The following is a 24,246-nucleotide window of genomic DNA, read 5'->3' on the forward strand; positions in this document are numbered from 1 at the left end:
GTTACAATGACGGGGAGTGGCGCAATCGCTGATCCCTGTTATTGCACCCGCTACTTACAAAGAAATGCGCTTTGTGATGTAATTCGCCACAAAGCTGATTTTTTTGTAAAATTCAGCGAAGCAGCCGAATCAAATTTTTTGAAACTTCACTCATCTCTAATAACAATGATCATCATGTCTATGGTGAAAATATGCTTTACTGGTCAGACACTCATGGTAAATGTCTCTGGTAAATCTAACTCCAGGAGATCAGCATGATGACCTATTAATGGTTAAATGGTGGAATGGACATGTGTAGACACATCAGAGTAAGGATATATGTAAATGTCTATAGACCCCCCTATCCTTCCTGGTGGACATCTGTCAAAGGGGATTTCTATTAATTTAAGTTTGTTGAGAGAGACGTTGGAGGAAACCAATGGAATCTTGACCAAATCGAGAAAAAGCTTTTATCCTATACTTTACTGTAATGTACAATAGACATAAAGGAAATAGAGGAAGAGGATGAGCCTTAAAGAGATGGAGACAATGACATGAGAGGAATCATGATGAAGATATTATGAGATTTTAAAAGTTTGACTCAGAGCTGGGGGTTGTGTAAAACCAGGCTTACCTTATACATGTCCTGCAGCTTCAGAGTTGCTCTGAACCCACACCTTCTCACATATACAGATATCATAGTCAAGTATCAAAATAATGCCAATGTGACACCTGACCCTGACACCTGACTCTGACACCTAACTCTGACACCTGACTCTGACACCTGACTCTGACACCTGACCCTGACAACTGACCCTGACACCTGACACCTGACCCTGACACCGGACTCTGACACCTAACTCTGACACCTGACTCTGACACCTGACTCTGACACCTGACCCTGACAACTGACCCTGACACCTGAAACCTGACCCTGACACCTGACCCTGACACTTCACCCTGACACCTGACCCTGACACCTGATACCTGACCCTGACACCTGACCCTGACACCTGACTCTGACACCTGACCCTGACACCTGACACCTGACTCTGACACCTGACCCTGACACCTGACCATGACACCTGATACCTGACTCTGACACCTGACCCTGACACCTGACTCTGACACCTGACCCTGACCCTGACACCTGACCCTGACATCTGACTCTCATATCTGAGTTTGACTTATGCTCTTCATAGGTCAGGGTCAAAGTGAGAATGAGTTATAGATATATATTATGTATTTGTATGCTAAATCACACAACCAAAGTATGTCTATTGCTGAGCTTATAGCTTTGTGCCTAAAATGCTGTAAGCTAACACATTACAGTGTTATGAGCGCATAGCTGATAGCTCAGTGGTAAGGAAGGGAGCAAAGGATTTTAGGTTTACTGTGGTTTTGAATGCTATATCACATAGATGAACAAAAAGCCCAAGCTCATACAAGGCAAGCTGGTAGCTCAGAGGTAATGCTGTTGCCCCATGTTCAGGCTTTCAGAGTTCAAAACCCCTTTCAGCCTCTAACAAGTGTTTATATTTTATTATGCCCTAGATAAGAGGCAAATTTAAATGATGTGTGACGCTGATATCTCACGTCCTTCATTTGTCAGTGTCACAAAACATTTTAGGTTTACTGTGGTTTTGTATGCTACATCACATAGATGAACAAAAATCACAAGCTCATACAAGGCGAGCTGGTAGGTTAGTGGTAATGCTGTTGCCCCATGTCCAGGCTTTCTGAGTTCAAAACCCCTTTCAGCCTCAAAAAAAATTATATTTTATTATGCCCTAGATAAGAGGCAAATTTAAATGATGTGTGACGCGGATATCTCACGTCCTTCACTTCTCAGTGTCACAAAACATTTTAGCTTTACTGTGGTTTTGTATGCTGTTGCCCCATGTCTAGGCTTTCTGAGTTCAAAACCCCTTTCAGCCTCTAACAAGTGTTTATATTTTATTATGCCCTAGATAAGAGGCAAATTTAAATGATGTGTGACGCTGATGTGTGACGCTGATATCTCACATCCTTCATTTGTCAGTGTCGCAAGGGATCTTATGTTTACTGTTTTTTGCTATACTACATCTCATAGATCAAAAAAATCACCACCTTTGGTGTCTTGAGCTATAGCTCAGTGGTAAGACACTTGCTTTGCATGCAGTGTTCAAGGGTTCAAAACCCCTTCTAGGCTTTTAATAAAATTTATATTTTATATTTTATTGAGCTCTAGATCAGAGTCAAATTCAAGTGGTGTGTGATGTAAGTAGTCCTTTTTTTATTTTATTAAGAGTACATGGGCAGCACTATAGTAAAGGGGCCCTGTATACAGAGCTGTATCCTGGATTTTACATATCTACTGTATATATGTGTATTATACACCCAGTGTGCTATAGCTTCACCACACTGAGATCTGCTCAGAAAGCTGATATACATATTACTGGTTTATCCACAGACACGATATATGATCATACAGATGGCAGTACTATGTGAGAGCTTCTAAGTATAGAAAACCATGTGCTAATGTTATAGCTTGGAGGTTACATTAATGGCTTTGCATGTTGAAGTCCCCAGAAAGACATATGTTTTTTTCTTTAATAGCATATACTATAATAAATAATATGTCATTAACCCATAGGATACCAGCGCTGTACATGTATGTCGCTGAAAACACGGTCACAAATCCCAGCGCCATACAGGTACAGCGCTCTGATCGGGCGGCCACAGGAGCTACTCCCGCCCGATCAGCTGCAGGGGTCCGGCAGGCACTAACAGTTGGACCCCTGCTGTATGCACCGGCATCGGTGAAAACACTGATGCCTGCTCATTAACCCTTGCACTGCCGCGGTCAGCGCTGACGGCTGCATGCGCGGTATCCCCGTGGTGCTGTGACGTCAGCCTGCTGTCTAGCCCTGTCAGTCAATGGGGGGAGGGGTGTGTGTGCAGAGCACAGGGGGTGTTATAGAGTATTGCTCAGAATATTCATATGAATCTCTGCAGCTATTTATCATACATAATCAGCATAATGAGCCCTACCAGGCAGTACGTATGGTCTAATAGGGTTGATTCTGGTGACAGAGCCTCTTTAACCTCTTATTGACACAGGGCGTACCTGTGTATTTCCGATCACCGCAGTACGGCGGGCAGTGTTAGGAACGGTGTGCCTGCTGAAATCATTCAGAAGGCACCCTGTGACAATGCCGAGGGGGGGTCCTGTGACCCCCCCCCCCTTCACCATACCGGCGATCGCTGCTAACCGCAGGTCAATTCAGACCTGCGGTTTGCAGCATTTCCAGGTGATTCAGGTCTCCGGTGACCCGGAATAGGAGGGTGATCAGTGGTGTAATATACACCACCAATCACCCTCCGCAGATCCTGTAAGGTGGCGGTGACGGAGGATGAGGGTGAGGATCGTCTGTGATTGGTTGGAGAGACTGACCTGGAGATCACGTCCTGGAGCTCCGCTCTCCCCGCCCACAGACTTCTGTGTGAGTAAGAAGAGAGGAGCCCTCTGTCGGTCCATCTGCATCCCACACGATCCGCCGCCATCTGTGGCCCCTGAGACCCCATAAAGTGCCATCTGGCATATAAACATTTAGGGGGAGCTTTAGGTTAGGCATGGGTAGTGAAAAAATTATTTTTTGTGTGCAGCACCCAGATCTGAGGGTGTCTGGGGTCCCCAGCAACTTGTGCGACCCCCGTCCCCCCAGGGGTGCTGCAGCTTGCCCCCCCCCCCACATATTTTGGGGCGCAAGCGCATTTTTTTTCTTTTTGTAGGTGCGCTGATTGTGGCCGGCACTCTTAGCTGTAAAAGAGCGCCTTGCCACTGTTAGCGCATCGCCCACCCCACCGCTGATCAGCGAGTTTTTGGGCTGTGAGCAATTTTTCGGGGATTCTGTTAGGTTAGGGTGGGTTAGGGTAGGGTATACATAAAAACACACCGCCCCCACACACACACTAAATAAAGTTTTACACACACACGCACTCCCCTTTAGCGTTCTAAGATGGCCCGCCGGATGTTCTCGGCCGAGGAGGCATACAACCCAGTTCTCGGAGTCGGAGAGCCCCAGTGAGGACGAGGATGACCCCACTTTCCTGTTGTCATCCTCGTTCTCCTCATCATCTAGTGATGATGATGAGCCCCAAGGCGACGGAGACGCTGCCAGGCGGAGCCAGGAGCCCCCTGTGCCAGGAACCCTGTGGCCCACACTAGTATGAGCAGCCCTGGGGCTCGTACTAGTTTTCCGGCCCACCAGGCAAATTCACCTGATCCCTCTACCGGTGAACTTGGCTGGAGTACCCCAGAGGATTTTGAGCCCTTGATTCCTGACTTTGTTGGCCAACCAGGAATCCAGACACAGTGGGCTTCACTGAATATGACATTTTTTTTTTTTTTTCAGTGAACAATTTGTGAATCTGATGGTGGAGCAAACGAACTTGTTCACCCAACAGTTTATAGCCCAATTTCTCCCGAGTCAGAAAATACCTCATATGTGGATGTAGAGTGATCTGCGGGTGAACTACGCGGCTCAGAAGAGAAAGAGCGCTATTGGGATTTTGGACAACCAAAATCGCAATGGCGCTCCTTCTCGTCTGAGCCATGTAGTTCGCCCGCAGAGCACTTTATGTCCACATATGGGGTATGTCCTTACTCGGGAGAAATTGGGCTACGAATTTTGGGGCGCGTTTTCTCCTATTACCCCTTGTAAAAATTAAATAAAAGGGGCTACATGAACATGTTAGTGTAAAAAAAGGAGATTTTGAATTTTCTCCTCCACTTTGCAGCTATTCCTGTGAAGACTGTAAAATAAATTAAAATGGGGGAAGGGCAGGGGCGGACTTGAGAACCCTCAGGGCCCCCGGGCAAAATAAATCAAGGGCCCCCTTACAGGCCCCACCCATGTTCTGCTGCAAGCCCCACCCTTGTCCCGCCTCCATGCCCCACCTCCAGCCACACCCTACACAATCTTTAATAAGATTTCAAAGTTAAAGCGACACAAAAGGCACCCAGACCACTTCAGCTCATTGATGTGGTCTGGGTACAGTGTCCCTTTTGCAAATCGAGCTGCAATGTTCTAGAGAAACTGCATTGTTTACGTTCCAGCAATAAGTCGGCCTCTAGGGGCTGGCAGCCACCTGAGGGCTTCCTGGAGTGAAACAGACCTTTGTTCTGGTATCTGACGCTGGACGTCCTCACACTCTGCATGATGACCTCCAGGGTCAGATTTTTCCCCATAGGAAAGCATTGATTCAATGCTTTCGTCTGGGGTGATCTAATCTCAGCGTCCATTAGTGAGCCTCTGTTAGAAACAGTCCCCTCCACCTTGTACTTTTTCCACTGATCTGCTACTTGCGGGCTACGTGGGCATGAGTTCAGTCACTTCGGCGCGTGATCCCGCGAGACCCGTGACCTACAGCGGCGGGTCTCACGGGATCACGCGCTGCAGGACGGGATAGCACACCGAAGTGACTGAACTCATTCCCGCGCAGCCCACAAGTAGCGGAACAATTACAAGAGGGGTGGGGAATAGCCAAATTAAAAAAATATTTTGAACCAAAAGGTGTGCTTTTGGTGGGTTTTGAACTAATGGTGGTCTGTGGATTGCACTGTTATGGGGGCTCTGTGGATGGCACTATTGTGGGGGCTCTGTGGATGGCGCTGTTGTGGGGGCTCTGTGGATGGCACTGTTGTGGGGGCTCTGTGGATGGCACTGTGGGTGACACATATATAGCACCTTATACTATATATGTGTCATCCACAGATACCCCCATAACAGTGTCCGGTGAGTGAATGACCCCCAATACAGGGTCTGGGGGCCGGCATCTGGTGTTGTAATGGCAGCGGGGCCCGGTGCAGTCACTGTGTTATATCGCACCGGGCCCCGCTCACTGTAATACTAATTTTCATATGTGAACAAGAACAAGAGAAATCCTCTGCGATCCCCTCCCTCTCTGTACTCACAAACTCAGTAGCAGGCCGGGCGGCAGCGCAACTCACTGATGTCACGCGCCTGCTCCTCCCACTTTATGAATGAAGCAGGCGGAGCAGGCGCGTGAAGTCAGTGAGTTACGCTGCCGCCCGGCCTGCTACTGAGTTTGTGAGTACAGAGAGGGAGGGGATCACAGAGGATTTCTCTTCTTGTTCACATATGAAAATTAGTATTACAGTGAGCGGGGCCCGGTGCGATAGAATACAGTGACTGCACCGGGCCCCGCTGCCATTACCACCATTACCAGGCCAGCATAACATTCGAAATCGGGGCGCTGGGCATAACACATTATGCTATTCTACGGCGGGTCCCCATCCCGGCCGGGCCCTCGGACCATGTCCGAAGTGCCCGACCGGTCAGTCTGCCCCTGGGGAAGGGGATTATAAATTTAGTACTCCATGGAAGTGTGGTACTCCCTAAGGCAACCGTCAATACAGAGGCCCGGATGATCGGGGCACGTGTCACACTGAGTAGTGGTGTCCTTCCGTATCCCCCTCCTGTTACACACGCTGCACTTTTTTTGGGACCGTCCCTTTTTTCCAGTATGGGGAACCACACCTGGAAAGTGTTGGCCAGGGAGATCCGGGCGCCTCCAATTCCCGAGGTACTCCGGCCTGCTCTTTCCCGGTCAGAAAAGATCAGGGCCTTGAGGACTGCCTCATAGAACTGAAGGAATGTCCCTGTGTTGCCAGCACTCAGTGACAGCACAAAAGAGTTGTACAAGGCAACCTGCACCAAGTAGACCGCAACTTCTTTGTACCATGCTCGGGTTTTGCGCATGGCGTTTAGGGTTGCCACCTTTTCTTCAAGCCAAACCTGAACAGAAGGGAGGGAGGGCCCCCTTCCAGGCCCCACCCATGTCCTGCCTCCAACCACGCCCACGTCCCACCTCCAGCCACACCCGTGTCCCGCCTCCAACCACGCCCATGTCCCACCTCCAGCCACACCCGTGTCCCACCTCCACCCCTGGTCGCTGTCGCACCACGATCGTTACGCCCCTGATCCCGTCACTACAGAAATACAGCGCCTCATACCTCTTACATCCAGTGACGTCTCCTTTGATGTAGATGTTCTCTTTCCTCATCTTCTCCTTTCAGACCTTCAGACCAGATCACCATTTTTCATCCATTTCTCGTCTCTGCAGTTTGACAATAAAAATCTTAGTTTACTACTTTTCCATCATCCTCCCATCTTCTGGACAAATCATCCTACTACCCCCAATACTGTGCCGCTGTGCTCCCCAATACTATACTGCAGAAACAGATAAACCCCCTGATAATAGTAATACCACACAGAGCCCCCCATATAAAATACCCCTTCTTTGTGGCCTCAGTAGAAGCCCCCAAATAATGTGCCAATAAGAAGTGCTCCCCATAGATGCCCCCCCATGTGTCAGTAAGAAGTGCCTCATTTCCCCCCCCCCCAATATGTGCCAGTATAAGGTGCCTCTTTCCCTCCCTTCCCTTATATGTGCCAGTATCAAGTGCCTCATTTATCCCCCCCCCCAATATGTGCCAGTATAAGGTGCCTCTTTCCCTCCCTTCCCCCCCATATGTGGAAGTTTCAAGTGCCTCATTCTCCCCCCCCCCAATGTGTGCCAGTATGAGGTGCCTCTTTCCCCCCCTTCCCCCATATGTGGCAGTTTCAAGTGCCTCATTCCCCCCCCAATATGTGCCAGTATGAGGTGCCTCTTTCCACCCCTTCCCCTATATGTGCCAATTTCAAGTGCCTCTTTTCTCCTCCACCCCCAAATATGTGCCAGTATAAGGTGCCTCTTTCCACCCCTTCCCCCATATGTGCCAATTTCAGGTGCCTCTCTTCTCTAAAAAAAAACAAAAAACTTTTACTTACCTCCAACGATGCGATGCAGGCCTCTTCCCGGCCTGTGTACCGTGCTGTATAGCTCAGGCGGCGTGATGACATCATCGCGCCGCCTGCACCAGCCTCTGATAGGCTGCAGGCACAAGGTCCGCAGCCTATCAGAGGAACAGGGGAGGGAGACGCCTCTCCCTCCCCTGCCGCAGCACAGCCGTCTGTATCGCTGTCCTGAGGACGGCGATACAGATGACTATGGATATGAGGCCTTCCACAATGGAAGCGCTCATCTCCCTGTGCCCAGCCACCGCCGCCATCATTCACAGCTGATCCTGTGCCTGGGTCTGACAAAGGCTTGTACCCGGGCACAGGATTGCAAACCCGGACTGTCCGGGTCATTCCCGTATGGGTGGCAACCCTATTCTGAGCAATGCTCTATAACACCCCCTGTGCTCTGCACACACACCCCTCCCCCCACTGACTGACAGGGCGAGACGGCAGGCTGACGTCACAGCACCACGGGGATACCGCGCATGCAGCCGTCAGCGCTGACCGCGGCAGTGCAAGGGTTAATGAGCAGGCATCAGTGTTTTCACCGATGCCGGTGCATACAGCAGGGGTCCAACTGTTAGTGCCTGCCGGACCCCTGCAGCTGATCGGGCGGGAGTAGCTCCTGTGGCCGCCCGATCAGAGCGCTGTACCTGTATGGCGCTGGGATTTGTGACCGTGTTTTCAGCGACATACATGTACAGCGCTGGTATCCTAAGGGTTAATGACATATTATTTATTATAGTATATGCTATTAAAGAAAAAAAACATATGTCTTTCTGGGGACTTCAACCTGCAAAGCCATTAATGTAACCTCCAAGCTATAACATTAGCACATGGTTTTCTATACTTAGAAGCTATCACATAGTACTGCCATCTGTATGATCATATATCGTGTCTGTGGATAAAGCAGTAATAATGTAGATCAGCTTTCTGAGCAGATCTCAGTGTGGTGAAGCTATAGACACTGGGTGTATAATACACATATATACAGTAGATATGTAAAATCCAGGATACAGCTCTGTACACAGGGCCCCTTTACTATAGTGCTGCCCATGTACTCTTAATAAAATAAAAAAGGACTACTTACATCACACACCACTTGAATTTGACTCTGATCTAGAGCTCAATAAAATATAAATTTTATTAAAAGCCTGGAAGGGGTTTTGAACCCATGAACACTGCATGCAAAGCAAGTGTCTTACCACTGAGCTATAGCTCAAGACACCAAAGGTGGTGATTTTTTTGATCTATGAGATGTAGTATAGAAAAAAACACAGTAAACCTAAGATCCCTTGTGACACTGACAAGTGAAGGAAGTGAGATATCAGCGTCACACATCAGCGTCACACATCATTTAAATTTGCCTCTTATCTAGGGCATAATAAAATATAAACACTTGTTAGAGGCTGAAAGGGGTTTTGAACTCAGAAAGCCTAGACATGGGGCAACAGCATTACCTCTGAGCTACCAGCTTGCCTTGTATGAGCTTGGGCTTTTTGTTCATCTATGTGATGTAGCATTCAAAACCACAGTAAACCTAAAATCCTTTGCTCCCTTCCTTACCACTGAGCTATCAGCTATGCGCTCATAACACTGTAATGTGTTAGTTACAGCATTTTAGGCACAGAGCTATAAGCTCAGCAATAGACATACTTTGGTTGTGTGATTTAGCATACAAATACATAATATATATCTATAACTCATTCTCACTTTGACCCTGACCTATGAAGAGCATAAGTCAAACTCAGATATGAGAGTCAGATGTCAGGTGTCAGGGTCAGGTATCAGGGTCAGGTATCAGAGTCAGGTGTCAGAGTCAGGTGTCAGGGTCAGGTATCGGTTTCAGGTGTCAGGTGTCAGGTGTCAGAGTCAGGTGTCACATTGGCATTATTTTGATACTTGACTATGATATCTGACCATGTCCTAAAATGAACACTGTACACATAGATGGTGTCACATCCATCGTTCTCCTGACTGACCACTACTGCCAATCAATGACTTCGGTGGTCATGTGTGAATGAATGACACATGACCACTGAGGTCAGTGATTGAAAGCAGAAATCATGTGAACGATGGATGTGATATAAAAGAAATTAGTCACCAGTCCGCAACAATGCTGTGCTGCAGGTCCGAAAAGTGTTGCGGGATCAATCACGTTTAAACAGGTAAAAATATAGAGTTCGGACCGCGCATATCATCAAGGTCAGTATGCAAACAATTTTTCTTTCTTCCTTCTCCCTTTTGACAGAGAACCAAGGGCTTCAAATACCCTTTTGTATGGATATCCTGCAACTAATAAAAGTTTAAAATAGTGTAAGTCCGTATGCAGGGCTGCTGATAGGCCAGTACAGCTGGCCCAGTTGTACCGGGCCCGGCTGGCAGGGGGGCCCGGGCTGCCGACTCCCGAGCCATTTTAATTTTTTTGCTGTCAGTGGGCTGCCTCCAGTAACAGCAGGCAGTGTGGGGGCGGCGCTCACTCACTGACGTCACACGCCTGCTCCTCCCACTAGGCGGCGCAGGCGCGTGACGTCAGTGAGTGAGCGCTGCCGCCCGCACTTGTTACTGGAGGCTGGAGGGTGGAGGGAGGAGGCAGGAGCTGAATGTAAGGTAGTATTTTAGTAAAGAGATGAGCGCTGTGCCTGTGCTAAAATTAAAGTTACTGTCTGCAGCCTGCACGGCTGCACCGATTTATTAATGTATACTACTGTGAGTGGCGGGGGGGGATCTATATGGATGACGGCATGACGGCACTGTTATAGGGAGGGCGGGGGATCCGTGGATGGCACTGTTATGGGGGGGGGGGGTCTGTCATGTGGATGACACTTATGGGGGGGGCCGGGGGGTCTGTGGATGACACTTATGGGGGGGATCTGTGGATGGCACCATTATGGAGGGAGGGGGATCTGTGGATGACACTGTTATGGGGGGGATCTGTGGATGACACTGTTATGGGGGGATCTGTGGATGACACTGTTATGGAGGGATCTGTGGATGACTGTTATGGGGGGGATCTGTGGATGGCATGAGCATGAACTTGCAAGACAGCTAAACTTTAAAGACCTTATAAATGAGTTTGCTGAAGCAAAGGTACGAAGAATGTCCACTACAAATTTGTAACACCTTTGGCAAAATGGGAAAGGACTAGTGAAACTGGTCAGTGTTTTTGGGTGAAGCCATAAATATATGCACATATGCAGACTGTGAATGTTCAATTGCACTCTGAACTTGGGTCGTTTGACTCCTGTTGTTTTTGTGCCTGTTGGCGCACTTATGTTTACCCAGTTGTCTACAGTAAACTATCTTTAACGAGACCTGGCTTGTTGTTTTTTTTCCACCTTTATCATTTGTTTAATCTTCCTAATTTTTTCAAAATACCACTTCATTTATTCATTAATGTTTTTTTATTACATATTGATATTAAAGAGGTCTGTTCTCATCTGAAAACAGTATTTATTTTGGATAATAAAACTTATAACTGGCTGGAGAAAAATAAATATCACTTGTAGACAAATCTGCATGTTGTTTCAAGGCGGCGTCTGGGGAGGGGCCAAGGGCGGGGCCAGGGGTGTGGCTGAAGGAGGGATCAGGGGGTGGAGCTGAAGGGGGCCCCGTCATGTATGCTGTACGGGGCCCCATGATTTCTATCAGCGGCCCTGTCCGTATGATTAGGTGACCTGCACTGCACAGATTATACTTACACAGCGCTATGTCAACAAAGGCGTGTATATAATCCCTCCGTAGCTTGCTGCTCTTTTTTTAGCGGAGATCCATGTTCTCATGCAATACCGCAGGATCTGCACACGGACTTAATTCAGATATACCCCAGGTGAATCTGCAGTGTTTTCTGGTTTGTGATGTTGAAAGCATATTCACTGTAAATGAAGAAATGAAGGAGGAAAAAGTTATGGGGGATATGTTTTTAGAGCTAGAAAAAGATCTGTGTAAAGAAATCAGGACCACCTGGGAAGTATTATCCCTTGAGAGATATTTAGCGGAGGGTAAGATCCCAGAGGGTCTGCGATGGCAGCTTCCCCTCAACACAGAAGACCCCAATGACATAGATGATTGGGAAAAATTGATGGATTTTTGTGGTTTTAAAGCCATGGAATTCATTATAAAAATACGCAGAAACAAATTTAAAAATATAGGACAAAATATAGAAAAACTACAAGAAAGATTAAAACCCTTCAAAAAAAATAAAGAATATATTAAGTTAAGTGAAAAGTGTCAAATGAACATCACAGGAGTAGACAAAGAAGTAAAAGAGAAAAAACAGAAAAAATATCGCAAAACATGTGAGGAATATGAGACTAAGAAAATCTATAAGTGGAGATTCAGGTCAGAAGTAAATAGAAAGGCAAACAATTTAGGAATGGGAGAGCAGAGAGGGACCGAGGAAAATAATTATAGTGTCAATAGTAGATCTAATGGTTACCCCAGACACCAGTGGGAGGAATGGGTTGCTATAAGGAAAAATGAATACTATGGGGATCCACCCACTAATACATGGAACACACAGCATTATAATGGAAATTATAGTGGATATAGGAGTCACTCCAACCATTATCAGTGGCCCAATGCGAGGAGACCATATCAACAATACGGGCGACAATATAAAAATAATAATCTATATAAATTTGTAAAGGAGGACCCCACGTCAATGCAGGGAAATAGGGTGAGACCAACCCAAAATGGAGATGAATTAAAAGATATAATGCAGGAAGAGAGGAAGTTGGATCAACAGAATTTTCCACACCAAGCGATCAAGGGTGTACAGAGGGAGGAACAAGAAAAATCCGAGAAACTGCAGGAAAGAAAAAACAAAACCACACCAAACACCAATATACCGCAAAAAAGAAGGTTTATAGAGGAAGAAGAGGGGGAAAAAAACACAAAATCGCTGAACAAAAGAAGCAAGGTGTGAATGAAGGGATATTTAATCTCAGCAGGCACACCTTATCAGAATCTGAAAAAGCGGTACTAAGAAAGGGGTTGAAATTTGCGCCAACTAAAAGTTTAAATAAATTTGATGCCTTTATGGACATCCATAAATACATTAGAAAGCTAAATATAGCAAAATTTTTTGCAGGGAAGGAACCAACTAATAACCAACATAATGCAGAGCAGAAACAAGAATATACGCATACGAAATTAAAAGACAAATCAAAATTTTACCCGAAAAACAAAAATAATGAGTGCATAGATGCATTTAAAAGAAGTATCCTGAACGAATTGGAAAAAATAGAATTTAAAAAGAAAGGAGGTAACTTAACTAAAAAAGAAAGAGATGCATTAAAAATGTTACAGGATAATCAGGGTATAATAATAAAGCCTGCAGATAAGGGAAGGGGGGGGTAGTAATTATGAATATTGAGGATTATGAAGCGGAGGTCTTGAGACAGCTGAGTGACACCAAGACCTATGCTGTGTTGAAAAAAGACCCCCTCCCAGAATATAAAAACAAACTACAAGCTTTGGTTAAATATGGAGGTGACAAAGGCATACTTAATAAAAAAGAAATGGAGTATTTAAACATAAAAGAACCGATGACCCCAATTATCTATATACTGCCGAAAATTCACAAGAGTGCTACAAATCCCCCCGGTAGACCTATAGTGTCAGGGATTAATTCCCTCACTAGTAGAACTACGGAGTATATAGATAATTTTTTACAAAAATATGTACCACTGGCACCTTCTTATTTGAAGGACAGCGGTAGTGTGGTTAAAACAATAAAAGAAATGCAGGGGATTGGGGAGAACACATGGATGGCTACCATCGAAGTGTCCTCCCTGTATACTATTATACCAAAAATATTAGGACTACAAGCAATACGAGAAACCCTGTACAATGACCCTGACATGACTAAGACGCAAGCTGACTTTATAGTACGCTGTGTTGAATTCTGCTTAGAACACAATTATTTTTGGTTTAAGGGCCAATATTACCTACAGAAGGTTGGAACGGCGATGGGGGCGAAATTCGCCCCCAGTTTTGCGAATATTTTTATGACCATGTGGGAGAAACAATATATTGACCCCGAGATTAAAAAATCCAAAAAAAGTGGGACTCTAAAAACCTGGAAAAGTTATATAGACGATTGCTTGGTGATATGGGAAGGTGAAAAAAATCAGCTGGAGGCCTTTATCGCAGGATTGGATAATGAGGAGTGGAACCTGAGTTTCACTAGTACGGTCAGTGCGGTCTCTGTGGATTTTTTGGACCTCACTATATATGTTGAAGAGGGACAGCTCAAAACTAAGACCTTTTTCAAACCCACAGATGTTAACGGGTATATAGATCTAACGAGCTGCCACTATGCCCCTTGGTTGCAGAATATACCGAAGGGACAGGTCCAGAGAATCCACCGAAACTGCACTGATCTAGCTATTTTCAAAAAGCAGAGTAATGTAATAAAAGAACGGTTTTTGGAAAAAGGTTATCAGAACGACAATTTAGACAGATGTATAAAAGATGTAATCAAACAACGAGAGGGAACCCCTAATAAACCAAAAACATCTAAAAGAACCATGGATTTTCGTTTTTCATTTATAACCCAGTTCACACAGTGCTCTGGGGAATTGAAAAACGCAATAAAAAAAAAACTGGTCGATTTTAAAAAATGACCCAGTACTGGGACAGGTGATTCCTGAACAACCATTAGTCATCTATAAAAAAGCACCCAATTTACAAAATAAATTAGTACACAGTGCCAACCGATTGGAAGATAAAAATAAAAATAAAAATAAAAAAACAAAAAACAGTTTTAACTGGTGCGGTTTTTGTATTGCTTGCAAAAACAGGAAAAAAACAGATAGGTTACAAAAGAGCACTATAATCATGAGCACCAGCAAAAAGAAACAGTTAGAACCAGTGGGTGAGATGACATGCTACAGTAAAGGGGTTGTATATGTACTGGAGTGTCCTTGTGGCCTCCAGTATGTAGGACGGACAATTAGACCTCTCAAGGTCCGTGTGCAGGAGCACATAAGAAACATCAAAAAAGGACTTGAAAGTCATGGTGTATCGGCTCATTACAAAAAATATCACCAAAAAAATCCAGAAGGTCTAAAGTTTATGGGGGTAGAATCTGTACAAAACCACTGGAGGGGAGGAAGCTTTTTGGAAAAAATTAACAAAAAAGAGAGTAAGTGGATATATGATTTAGGTACATTACAACCAGGAGGTCTGAATGTAGACTTTGACCTGCAAGCTGTGCTAAATTAGAATATAAAACTGACAGTAAAATTATGTCTATGTGAATTGGGACCTAATAGCATCCGTTTTTTCTCCTGAGGATTAGGTGATATAAGTATAGGGTTAAAGTAGCACTAGGCAAGTTGTCTGGAGTAGCACATCTGATGCTTGATTAACTCCAGCCTATCAAATAAAAAGAAGGGGGAGGGATAGATGAAGTGTGCCCCTGACGAAGCTCAAGGAGTGAAACCCGGGTCGGGCAAAAAGTTTAAGATGCTGGGATTTTTAAATGCCAATTTTAAAGAGCGTGTTTGTGAGTATGTGCAAATAATTTTTTTTAATCAAACACCAACGGAGCTTCACTATTGCAGAAGCCACTTTTATTCACAGAAATCTCTAGGAAAAGAAATCGACAGAAAACACAGCAGATTCACCTGGGGAATATCTGAATTAAGTCCGTGTGCAGATCCTGCGGTATTGCATGAGAACGTGGATCTCCGCTAAAATAAGAGCAGCAAGCTACGGAGGGATTATATACACGCCTTGGTTGACATAGCGCTGTGTAAGTATAATCTGTGCAGTGCAGGTCACCTAATCATACGGACTTACACTATTTTAAACTTTTATTAGTTGCAGGATATCCATACAAAAGGGTATTTGCAGCCCTTGGTTCTCTGTCAAAAGGGAGAAGGAAGAAAGAAAAAGAAGAATGTGATGTCATTGCTGCAGGACCAGATGAGTGGCAGGTTATATAAAAGGTAAAGGGTTTTTCCTTACATTTACAGCCCCCCTGCATTGGACCAAATTTTAAAAAATCTTTGAAAACCTCTTTAAGGCTCATTCACATATGCACCCCAGTTCCCCCTTCCTAGAGAAAAAACAAGCCCTTATTCAAAAAGTGATGAAACAACTGATTCTATACTTTCCTATGGGGTCTATTTGTCTCTGGTGGCATCAGCTTTGCCACGGACCTCTTTCTTTATATGCAATGTTACTCAATCCAACTATGAACATTAGACAAGAGTCCAGCTTGGCCATCAGTTGTATCCAGCACAGGAGAACTAGCCAGACACAGCTGAAATATTTAAACCAACCCATAGATACACCTTAGACGGTTCTCTATTCATCCCTGTGACTCATTAGCATGCTTATTAGGATTACCTGGTAGTTGTGGTGGTTCGTCATAGTAGTCTGCTAAGGCCCCTGCACAGCACAACATTAGAAGAATGAGAGAGACGGGCACCGGTGCCAAATCTGCTGAGCACTGGAAGTATGAGCCATCCAGGTGAAGGACTCACTCTTTTATAGAGATGTAGAAGTAGGGAGTGTAACGAACCAGAGGGTGTAAACCCACTTTTGCCACTGACTCGCTACTCTCTAGAGGGGCGTGACTAAGCAACACCTGGTATTCACTAGAGCCTCTGGTAGTGAGGATAGACTTAAGCCAATTGTATTTGCCAGGAGCGACTCCTAGAGTGACACCAAGTCAGTGGCAGCTGGTCCGGCGGACCGGAAGATACCAGTGATGGAACCAGCAGAGTCAGACTGCGATTCAGATACAGATTCAGATAGCGATTCCCCTCTGGGGAAGCCAGGGACCCTCTCACGAAGGCAGAACGGAAGCAGTGAGGCACTGCCAACAAAACACAACAGAAGCAGTTAAAGGGGTATTCCCATCTCAGACAATGGGGGCATATCACTAGGATATGCCCCCATTGTCTGATAGTTGCGGGTCCCACCGCTAGGATCCACACCTACAACGAGAACGGAGCTGGGAAAGCTGTGGCTGGAGAACCCCGGTTTCCTGGGGTCCATCCACCTCCAAGCGCTGCTACCATTAAAGTGAATGGGAGCGCACCGCGCACGCACGCGGAAATAGCCGAGCCCCCATTTTGGCGGCCCTATAGAAATGAATGGAGGGCGGCTGCACATGCGCAGTGCACCCTCCACTCATTTTCCCGCTCCGCTCTCATTGTAGGTGCGGGTCCCAGTGGTGAGACCTGCACCTATCAGACAATGGGGGCATATCCTAGCGATATGTCCCCATTATCTGAGATGGAGAACCCCTTTAAACACTGCCAGGCTGTCAGATGCAGTTGCGCACTGCTAGGCGATACAAAGAACAGACAGGGATACAGATTATACAGGGAAGGCACATAACAGACCAGGGCATACCATAATACAGGACAGGTACAGATCAGAACAGGCAAGAACCTGACAGCGCAACATCACAGAACAGCTGCCTGCGAACAGACGCGGCGAAAACAGAATACATAATACAACAATGAAAAACCAGGCAAAACCATACAAACGGGCAGACGGTAAGACCCCCTGGGTCGGCAGCAAGGGGCTACACCAAACACGGAACTAGAAACACTGACCGCAAGCCCCACAGCTCACAGGTAGACATAGCTGATTAACGAGGCACCTGAGAAGCCGCACCCAGGCACAGATCAGGGGAAGTTAACCCCATCACAGCAGGAGAACAGAACCACACAGGCCGCAGTACAGGACGTTGCCCCTGGAAACCATCATATACGGAGACACCGCAGCCAGTATGCCAGGGCACAACCAACCCGTGTGACAACAGAAACAAAGAAGCAGACAGGAAGATAGCAAACATTCACAGGCAGTTCACAAGAGACACCGCAGCCAGCCCCTATCAACCAGCCTGCACAGGAGGCAACCTGCAGCCAGTACACTAGGGCGCCTGCAGCCAGCGTACACAGAGACCACAGTCACAGTGAACCGCACTGTGACAGGGAGGAGAAGCTACAGGGCAGACGTACTCTTCCATCAGCCAAGATTTCACAATTTAAAGTACCCTATCATATGAAGATACCACTACAATTAGGACTGGCTGATAATTATTGTCAGAAACCTCATTGTATCTTTGGTGGTGGAAGTTTAACGCCCTGCAAGTGGGCATTACCACTCTTTTTGCCCCATCACTGTCTCTTGGTTAATCTAATGTCATCCTGTGTATTTATTCCAGATCCTGCAATATGTGTATAAATTCCAATGCAACTGTTATGTTAATGTAATGTGCCTGGTTCACCAGCAGATGGCAGCAAATATGGCAGAGCTAGTTCACCTAAGATGGAACCTTTTTGTCCATTCTTGCCCTCTTTAGAGAGGGAGGAGTTTAGTTAGTGAAGGTGAGTCTAACCTTCCCCTCCTTGGGGAGAGGTTGTGTGCAAAGTTCAGGAGAACCCCCTCCAAGGGGAAGGCTGTGTTCCAGCCAGCAGAGCACTGTCTGCTCTGCTGGGTCCTGAGGCCTAAGCTGAAGTGCCTCCAGAGAAAGATAAAGGTACAGATACGGAGACAAAGATAGAGATTCAGACTACAGAGATCTAAAGCACAGATAGAGGGATTGCAGCTTACAGAGAAAGGAAAAGTCCCTGTTTAATCCAGTTAAGTACAGCAGAGCTAAGATAGTACAGATGTAGTAGAGCTGAGAGTGTTGCTTGCCAGAATTAACTCTGCTGGAAACCAAGATAAAGCTTGAAGATTGTTTTCTGATGCAAGTTTATTCAAGTAAAGCTGTTAACGACTTCAATACAAGTCTAGACTCAACTTTTTCTGCAAATCCACCACCTATTCACCCTATTTGCTCTGCTTCAAGGATATCCAGGTAGGAGCACCGTGACAAGTGCTACACCACTAAGGGACATTAGGCCCCCTTACACCACTCTGGCATTCCTACCCTGGGTACCCACTATCACCATCTACTTAGGGGGACTCCCCGTCCCTCGTTGCTGAAATGAAACTTTGTCACAACAAAAACTTTCACTTAAAGGGACCTCTAGCCATAGTACGGGCGTTGCAGAAGAACATTTCTTTTATATCTACAAGATTATGTATATGAGATATGAATGGAGCAGATGACAGGACATTGCATTTAGTTGACAAAATTCCTGTGTACATTTTCATTTGGAAACGGGAATTTTCTTATGGGAAATATTTATTTGTAGTAACTGATGCACAAAGAGTTCACACCAGATACTGAAAGTAAAGGTTCACATACTTTTACCACTTACAGACATGTGATATTGGAAGTAGGGATGAGCGAATTGACTTCGGAGGCTTCATCCGAAGTCAATTAGCATAAAACTTTGTTGTAATACTGGGAGCTCCGTACAGTATTAGAATGTATTGGCTCAGATGAGCCAAGTTATTACTTCGCGAAGTCTCGCAAGGCTTTGTGTAATAACTTTTTGAATAAATTATTACTGTAAAAAACCTTGTGACCGAACTCGGGTGACTTATAGTGATTTGTTTGTGGGTGCAATACACCGGCTTTGTACCCCTGACACAGAAATATAATAATTAATCTGGCTGTTAATTCTGTGGGTGACCTATAGCGATTTTTTTGTGGGTTTAATGCACCATCTTTGTACCCAAGACAAAAAAAATATAATAGTTAATCTGTCTGTTAGTTTTGGTGGGTGACATATACCCATTTTTTTTGTGTGAGGTACACCTGCATTGCATCTGTGACAAGGAAATTAATAAAGTTAATCCATCTGTTAGTTTGGTGGGTGACCTCAAAGGATGAGGAAAGCATCAAATAATGGACGTGGCCCAGGTCGTGGTGCTGCTGGTGGAGCTCCTGTTGCAGGGAGAGGACGTGGTCGATCTGTGCCAGCTACACGCACAAGTAAAACACCTTCCTTAGGTGCCCGTAGGCGACAGAACGCTCAGCGTTATTTTGTGGGCCCGAATACCGGTGTACAAATGGTGAGGCCAGAACAAATATAGGCGGTAGTATATTGGGTGGCTGACAGTGCCTCCAGTTCCTTCACATTGTCTCCCACCCGGTCCCCTGCTGAAAGATCAGAGTTGGCACCTGCAGCCATGGGCATCTGACTTTCACCTCACCCCCTTACAAATCAGGCAAGTAGCGGAACTTCGGCCTTCCCGCTCACCGCCTCATATGCGAGGTGCCCACAAGGTGGAACTCCACCTTGCAGATACTGGAGAGACTGTGCGAGCAGTGCCATCCTTAATCCCATCACTGGAGCGTGATCGGAAGATGCGCGAGTACAAGCGCACGCTGATAGATGCGCTGCTGATGGCATTCCCACCTGACAGCAGGGGCTCAGTGGAAGCACAAGATGAAGGCAGAGGAGGAGGAAGAAGTCGCCAACTCAGCTGGGGCACAGCCAGCACCTTCAAAAGAAACCTGAAAACCCACCTCTTCAGACAAGCCTACAACCTGTGACCCTGCTGCCTCTTTACCGCCATGACCAACATCACCCGCACCTACTGTGTCCTTCTCCCATACCATGTAGATTGTAAGCCCTCACGGGCAGGGCCCTCTCTCCTTCTGCACCAGTTTGTAACTTGTCTTGTTTATGATTAGTGCAATTGTCTGTATTATATATGTATGCCTCTTCTCATATTTACAGCGCTATTGAATGAATGGCACTTTAATAATAAATAATAATAATAATGGCCAAAATGTGGAAAAGCTTTGTCAGCACGCCACAACAACCAGCACCACCAGCTGATACAGAACGTATTAGCAGGAGGCAGCATTTCAGCAACATGGTGGAACAGTATGTGTGCACACGCCTACACATACTGAATGATGGGTCTGCCCTAGGGTTGAGCGAACCAGAACTGTAAAGTTCGGGTTCTTACCGAGCTTTAGGGTTTTTTGTACCCGAACCCGAACATTTTCGTAAAAGTTTGGGTTCGATTTCGGTGTTCTGCGATATAATGGCGCTTGTTGAAAGGCTGCAGGGCAGCCAATCAACAAGCGTTTAACTCGTGTGCCCTTAGAAGCCATCACAGCCATGCCTACTAATGGCATGGCTGTGATTGGCCAAGTGCAGCATGTGACCCAGCCTCTATATAAGCTGGAGTCACGTAGCGCCTCACGTCACTCTGCTCTTACTAGTTGTAGGGATAGGATGCTGCTGCTGTGAGGGAGAGATTAGGAAAGACTCTGATATCTGGACTTGGTGTGAAGTCTGCGATCTACAGCGTTTTTTGTTTGGGGGTGCAATGCAACATTTTTGTACCCTGCCCTGAGCCCAGTGAGACTGAAAAAAAAGTTAGTTAGGTGGGCGTTGGCGGCCATTTTGTGCAACAGCAGTGCACCAGCACTGCATATGTGCCAGGGACAATCATTTAATCCTGTTCTTGTAGTTCAGTGGCCGACATATACCCATTTTTAAAGTGCACCTGCACTGCATATGTGCAAGGGGAAGGGAAAATAATACCGTCTGTGAGTTCAGTGACCAAGGGGGTGACATATCCTATTTTTTTCTGTAAAGTACCTCTGTGCTTTTTCTGTAAAGTACCTCTGTGAAATATAATCAGTTAAATCCACCACTAGAGCTAGAGCAGCTTCAGTTCTGCTGAATGTGGAGGACACAGCTTGGAGCCTCTGAAGCCAGGAAGTATACTTCTCTGGACAAACCAAGAGTCAGACTACAAGAGAGAAGTTGCAACATCCTGCAGAACCAGAGATTCTATTTAAGCCTGTCAGCACAGCAGAGCCATAGAGCGACAGATGTAGCAGAGAGGAGTTTACCTGCCATGGTTTTGTTCATGCTAAAGCCAGGTAGGAGCACCGTGTCACGTTCACCAACCACAAGGGACATTTAGGCCTCCCTACACCACTATGTGTGCCCTTGTTGCTTCACTGCAACTTGCATCATGAAAACAAGTACTTTTTTCTCTTAACCACTTCAGCCCCCAGAGCTTAAACACCCTTAATGACCAGGCCACTTTCTACACTTCTGACCTATACTACTTTCACCGTTTATTGCTCGGTCATGCAACTTACCACCCAAATGAATTTTACCTCCTTTTCTTCTCACTAATAGAGCTTTCATTTGGTGGTATTTCATTGCTGCTGACATTTTTACTTTTTTTGTTATTAATCGAAATTTAACCTTTTTTTGCAAAAAAATGACATTTTTCACTTTCAGTTGTAAAATTTTGCAAAAATAACGACATCCATATATAAATTTTTGTCTAAATTTATTGTTCTACATGTCTTTGATAAAAAAAAAATGTTTGGGTAAAAAAAAAAAATGGTTTGGGTAAAAGTTATAGCGTTTACAAACTATGGTACAAAAATGTGAATTTCCGCTTTTTGAAGCAGCTCTGACTTTCTGAGCACCTGTCATGTTTCCTGAGGTTCTACAATGCCCAGACAGTACAAACACCCCACAAATGACCCCATTTTGGAAAGTAGACACCCTAAGGTATTCGCTGATGGGCATAGTGAGTTCATAGAACTTTTTATTTTTTGTCACAAGTTATCGGAAAATGATGATTTTTTCTATTTTATTTTTTTTCAAAGTATATGAACACCGCCACCTCCTCAGCTCATATGCCTCGGCAAACGTATCTTTTACTGCAGAGGAGAAATCTCGTCTTGCAGCGCCGCATACACTGACTTTTGTGTAATCTGACAGCAGCGCAATGCTTCTGTCAGAATGCACATCAGTGCTGCAGCTGGTCGATCGGTTGGTCCACCTGGAAGGAAAAAAAAAAAAAAAAAAAAAAAGAAAAAACCAGGCCGCAACGCAATAAATTTATTAACTTTATAATAACTTTTGAACAGAACATATAAACTTTTTTTAACTTTTTTAACTGAACGTTAACTTTTTTACTTACCGGTAATTTTTTTTTTTGTTTCTTTTTTTTTTACCTTTATAGAACAAACCTCTCCTTCCCCATGGGACAATGTGCAAAGCGCAAATCGCCCAAAGATGTGGCGAAGTACGTTATGCACTTTATCCCAGGTGAAAGGAGAGGTTTGCAGCAGCTGTGAGTAAAAGGGCCCTAATAGCCCTGTGTGCCCTTGAAAACGGATCCTGCACAACCTGTGGTCTAGCGACACGGGGCCTGGTACGCCTGGTAAGCTAAGGTGACACTAATACAATTATAGATCTGACCGTGATTAGTTTTGATCACTTACAGATACTATAAAAGTACAAATGCTGATTAGCGATAAGCTAATCAGCGAATCAGTGACTGCGGTGCTGTGGGCTGGGCGCTAACCGATCGCTAACTACCTAACCAAGGGGCCTAAACTATCCTAAAACCTAACAGCCAATACTAGTGAAAAAAAAAGTGACAGTTTACACTGATCACTTTTTGTCTTTCACTAAGTGATTGACAGGGGCGATCAAAGGGGTGATCAAAGGGTTAATTGGGGTGCAGGGGGTGATCTGGGGCTAAAGTGTAGTGTTGGTGCTACTCACTGTGAAGTCTGCTCCTCTGCTGGATCCAACCGACGAAAAGGACCAGCAGAGGAGAAGACAAGCCATATAACAGATCATATTTACTAATATGATCTGTTATATGGCTTGTGATTCGTTTTTTTGAAAATTGCCAGCCTGCCAGCCAATGATCGTTGCTGGCAGGCTGGTGACGAACTTGTCCTCTAACTTTTGCAGGCCCGCGATGCGCATGCGCGGGCCGGCTTTGAGCGAAATCTCGCGTCTCGCGAGATGACGCGTATATGCGTGACTCTGCGCAGCGCTGCCACCTCCGGAACGCGATCCTGCGTTAGGCGGTCCGGAGGTGGTTAAAGTGCCATGGGGGGGAGTCACCCGTTGCACACCGCTGACCGGCAAATATATTTTTCTTTTTTCCACTTATACACTCCACCAAAGGGTTTTAGAACATATAACTGCAACAATGAACGGCAAATATATTTTTCTTTTTTCCACTTATACACTCCACAAAAGGCTTTAGAACATGTAACTGCACCGCTGAACTGCAAATATATTTTTGTTTTGCACTAATACAGGACAAATAGGGCTTTAGAACATATAACTGCACCACTGAATGGCAAACAGGCCCTTATTTTTTCCACTTATACATGACTCAAAAGGCTTTAGAATATATAACTGCACTGCTGAACGGCAAATATATTTTTCTTTTTTCCACTTATACACTCCACAAAAGGCTTTAGAACATACAGTCCTGATCAAAAAATTAAGACCACTTGAAAAATGGCAAAAAATCATATTTTACATTTTTGGATCTTACATTGTTGGATCCAACAAGAAGAAATGAGAGTGAGACAAAACATTTTTTCAGCATTCAATTAATTGAAAATAACGATTAAACTGAAACAGGCTGTTTTTCAGCTGATCCAAATTTTAAGACCACATGCCTTTAAAAGGCCAAATCTGTGCAAAGATGTGGATTCATTGTCATTTTCTGTCAGGTAGTCACACATTGT

At 45.3% G+C, this 24,246-nt stretch overlaps 1 long non-coding RNA gene across 1 annotated transcript; it reads right to left on the bottom strand.

The window, feature by feature from the left end:
- Nucleotides 1–393: 393 nt before the first annotated feature.
- On the bottom strand, nt 394–9,910 carry LOC120986633. The gene is made up of 3 exons (XR_005775712.1): nt 9,774–9,910; nt 8,226–8,228; nt 394–659 (listed from the first exon to the last, which is right to left on the bottom strand). It is a non-coding gene; the product is annotated as an uncharacterized LOC120986633 (long non-coding RNA).
- Between the last annotated feature and the right edge of the window lie 14,336 nt (nt 9,911–24,246).

This window comes from Bufo bufo, chromosome 1 (assembly GCF_905171765.1).
Source record: "Bufo bufo chromosome 1, aBufBuf1.1, whole genome shotgun sequence".
In the NCBI taxonomy this organism is placed as follows: Eukaryota; Metazoa; Chordata; class Amphibia; order Anura; family Bufonidae; genus Bufo; species Bufo bufo.